A 4,625-nucleotide genomic window follows, 5' to 3' on the forward strand; every position below is an offset into this window, starting at 1 on the left:
TTTTCGGGTCAGGACCCTTCTTCAGGACTGAAGATAGGAAAAGGGGGAAGCCCGATAAATAGGAGGGAAAAGCAGGGCAGTGATAGGCGGACAGGAGAGGGGAGGCAGGGTGGGCACAGGGTGGTGAGAGGTAGATGCAGGTAAGAGGTGGTGATGGGCAGGTGTGGGGGAGGAGGGGAGAGCAGATCCACCGGGGGACGGGTCAGAGGTATGGAGAGAGAGGGGAAAAAAAGGGCTAGGAAAGGGAAGAAGAGAAGCACGGTGGGGGGGGGGGGGATGTGGGGAAGGGGGGTAGGGATTACCTAAAGTGGGAGAATTCAATACTCATGCCTCCTCCACTGCCGGGAGAAGTCCAAACGCAAACTGGAGGAACAGCTCCTCGTTTTCCGTCTTGGAACCTTGCAGCCTAACGGCATGAAGATTGAACCTGAAATTTTCGGGTCAGGACCCTTCTTCAGGACTGAGAGACCCGAAACGTTGGCCGCCTGCTTTTCTCCACGGATGCTGCCCGGCCTGTTGAGTCCCTCCAGCATCATTGTGTTTTTCATCTCGATTCCAGCATCCGTAGTCCTTTGTTTCTCAGTATTGTTGGTTGTTGCGTTAGTCACTACACTGAGTTGTGGTTATCTCTCTAGATCACAGAACAATGGTTTGTCATTGTTTAATTAAATGCCCGGGGACCCTGGTGGGAGGTGGTGGGAGGTCTGTCCTCTTCATTGTAAGCTGTTTCTTTAACTGGAAGGAGAGAGCACTGCGGCAGTATGGCTGCACTATGGTGGGTTGCTCAGAAGCCGGGCTGTGGAAAGACCGAGGTTGGCCCCTTTTACATCGGGGACTTGGTGCCACGCAACCGTTTCCTGAGCCGGTTCACCGACATCCCGGCCGCCTGTCACTTCTGCGGCCAGGAGGAGACGGGTGTACCGCGTACACGCGGAGTGCGAGAGGCTGCAGCCCCTCCCTGCGTATCTGAAGGGGCTGCTGCTCCAGTTCTGGCCGCACTTCAGCCCTGCGCTGCTGATCTACGGTCACCTGGTGCGGCGTGGGGCGGGTCGCGCCGGGGGGGATCTACCGGTGGGTCTTCTGCTGGGCCTGGCCAAGCCGGCCATCCGCCGGTCCAGGCAGCAGGCGGCCGAGGGTTCCCACCGGTCCTCCTGCCTGCCCCTCTCCCGGGCTTACATCCACGCCCGGGGGGTCCTTGGAGAGGGAGCAGGCGGTATCCCTGAGCACCCGGGGTGAGTTCCGTGATGGGTGGGCCCCTCAGGAGATCGTGTGTGTCGTGGACGGTGAGAATGTGATTCTCATCTGAAGTGTTGCGTGTTCGTTTAGCGGGTGTTTATCTCTGCCGTGTTGCGTGTGCGTTCAGTGGGTGTTTAGTTAGCGTTATTTTGCTGTAGTTATGTAGATAGGTAGTTGTTTTCTTCTCTTTCTGTATTAGTTGTAGTATATTGACACTGGTCGTCCTTTTGTGGTGCTTTCAGTTAATAAACAATTATATTACAAAAAAGCGCAAGGTTGGCCTCTTTAAATAAAGACCCTCTCCGAGCAACTGTGTCCTCCTCTAAACTACAGCTGACTGCCGCCGACCAACGCCACCTGACAGCCCTGGCATCCGTGAAATATCCGGAACCTTCCCCGGCAGCTGGAGTCGGCTGCAGAGGGAGACACGGCGACGGGAGGCTGGGACCCCAGGGGGATGATCGCAGGAGCCCGGACCTGCTGCGGGGGAAGTGGAGGGAGGGGTGAGGAAGGGGGGGGTGCCCAAGAACGTAGCCCTGGGGGTGTGGGGGGGGGGGTAGGAGAGAAAGGTTGAGGAGGTTTGACCCTCTGCAGGTTTAGCTGAATGGAATCGGTAGCTGGGACCACCGGGAACTGTACTCCTGAGGCCCAGCATAAAGGTCGGGCTGCTCTTCACTGGCCCCAGAAAGGGGCTTCATTCCAAGGAAAAGCCCCCTGTCTCTGACAATGTAAAGTGAGAAGCTGTGGTCTGTTTGGTGTGAGGCTCCTGCCGGGAAGCAAAGAAGCTCAGGGGTGGAATTTGAGCAGCTGGACATCCCAAGGCCGGAACCTCACTCCCAGCGCGCGCTGCCCCCGGGAGGACTGCGCTGGGGACGAGACGGTGCCCCACCTCTTTGCGGGCTGTGGGTTTGCGAGGAGGGTGTGGCAAAAGATGCAGGGGTCCTCGTCACGGTTCATCCCCAGCAGCTGCGTAACAGAGGATCCTCTGATCTACGGGCTGTTCCCGGGGACACACACAGAGACGGACATCAACTGCTGCTGGAAGGTCATCAGCTCGGTGAAAGACGCCCTTTGGTCGGCCCGAAACTTGTTGGTCTCCCGGCACTGCGAGATGTCCGTAGGGGAACGCTGCCGGCTGGCACATTCCAGGCTGCAGGAGTACGTGCTGAGGGACGCACTGAAGCTGGGTGCAGCCAGTGCAAGGGCTCGATGGGGAAGGACGACAGTTTAGGGTTCTTCTGCCACTGGAGAGGGAGGGGCGGGTTCAGGCGAGAAAGCCCCTTAAATATTGTAAATACGGGATTGGGTAGCCCCCAGGGAGCCACACGAGTGGCATCGGTGCTGTGTTTTTTTATATAAAAAGGTAACACTAATGATGGATCTGTACACGAATGTAAAGGCTTGCACTGTTTTATCGTTGTATATGGTTTGCCTTTTATTATGAATTAAGTTTATTTTGGAATTAAAAAAAAGCCCCAAGGCTCCGGCGCCAGCTTTCAGCTAAGCCGTCGCTGGTTTCATGCAATCTAAGCCCATGCCAGCCCTCAATGGATCCGTCCCGCCGGCCCCACTCCCCCTGTCCTTACTTGCCCGCGGCGGCCTGTGTTCTCTCTGCCCTGCGTTCCCGTCAACTGTTGCCAGGTTCACCCACGCACCAGGACCCCAACCAGCACGTCTGTGGGGCGTGGGAGGAAACCGGAGCACCCGGGAGGGGTGGGTAGGGGGGAGAATGGGGAAGCGGTCGCAAGGGAGGGAACGCACAAGCTCCGCACGGACAGCATCCAAGCTCAGGATCGGACCCGGGTCTCTGGAGTTCTGTGGCAGCAGCTCTACCAGAGACCCAAAGAGTACTTTATATGGTGAGAGGGATAACAGACTGTGTAGAGTCCTCTGTCCAGAAGATCTGCAGGACAAACATTCCCTCGGTCTCCTCAGTACATGTGAACCTTCAGCACATGGTCTCCCAGACACGAGTGGCATTGGTATTGGTATTGGTTTATTATTGTCACTTGTACCGAGGTACAGTGAAAAGCTTGTCTTGCATACCGATCGTACAGGTCAATTCATTACACAGTGCAGTTACATACAGAGTGCATTGAGGTAGTACAGGTAAAAACAATAACAGTACAGAGTAAAGTGTCACAGCTACAGGGGAAGTGCAGTGCAATAAGGTGCAAGGTCACAACAAGATAGATCGTGAGGTCAGAGTCCATCTCATCGTATAAAGGACCATTCAATAGTCTTATCACAGTGGGGTAGAAGCTGTCCTTAAGTCTGGTGGTACGTGCCCTCAGGCTCCTGTATCTCCTACCCGATGGGAGAGGATTCCTCCATGTATCAGAACTGGCCGTTTCTTCTGTCAGTCATCTCTCTCTGATATTGACTCAGTTTTTCTGTCTCCATTAGTAGAGGCAGACTTTCTGGGCATGTCCCACAGCCATTAGCAACACGTTATGTTTCTGCGATGGACACAGTGTTGTGTGGAGACACAGGAGACCACAGATGCTCGAATCTGGGGCAATACACAAGATGCCGGAGGAACTCAGCAGGTTAGGCAGCATCTGTGGAAGGAAATTGAGGGAGCCCCACCATCGGTGGTATCTACAGGAGTCGCTCCCTCAAGGAGGCAACATCCATCATCAAAGGTCCCCGCCATCCAGGCCATGCCATCTTCTCGCAGCTACCACCGGGCAGGAGGTACAGAAGCCTGAAGTCCCACACCACCCGGTTCAGGAACAGCTACTTCCCTTCAACCATTTGGTTCTTGAACCAACCGGCACAACCCTAATCACTGCAGTTTGGCGACACTATGACTATGTTGGTCACTTTGCACTCAGATGGACTTTGTTTTATTTGTTCTAATTGTGTTCTTTGGTATTGGTTTATTATTGTCACTTGTACCAAGGTACAGTGAGAAACTTGTCTTACATACTGATCGTACAGGTCAATTCATTACACAGTGCATTGAGGCAGTACAGGGTAAAAACAATAATAGAATGCAGAGTAAAGTGTCACAGCTACAGGGGAGTGCATTGCAGGTAGACAATAAGGTGCAAGGTCATAACGAGGTAGATTGTGAGGTCAAGAGTCCATCTCATCGTATAAGGCCAATGCCATTTGATAGTCTTATCACCGTGGGGTAGAAGCTGTCCTTGAGCCTGGTGGTACGTGCCCTCAGGCTCCTGTATCTTCTACCTGATGGGAGAGGGGAGAAGAGAGAATGTCCCAGGTGGGTGGGGTCTTTGATTATGCCGGCTGCTTCACCAAGGCAGCGAGAGGTATAGACAGTCCATGGTTTCCGTGACACGCTGGGCTGTGTCCACAACTCTCTGCAGTTTCTTGCGGTCTTGGGCAGAGCAGTTGCCATACCAAGCCGTGATGTATCCAGA

This window comes from Pristis pectinata, chromosome 14 (assembly GCF_009764475.1).
Source record: "Pristis pectinata isolate sPriPec2 chromosome 14, sPriPec2.1.pri, whole genome shotgun sequence".
NCBI classification, from domain to species: Eukaryota; Metazoa; Chordata; class Chondrichthyes; order Rhinopristiformes; family Pristidae; genus Pristis; species Pristis pectinata.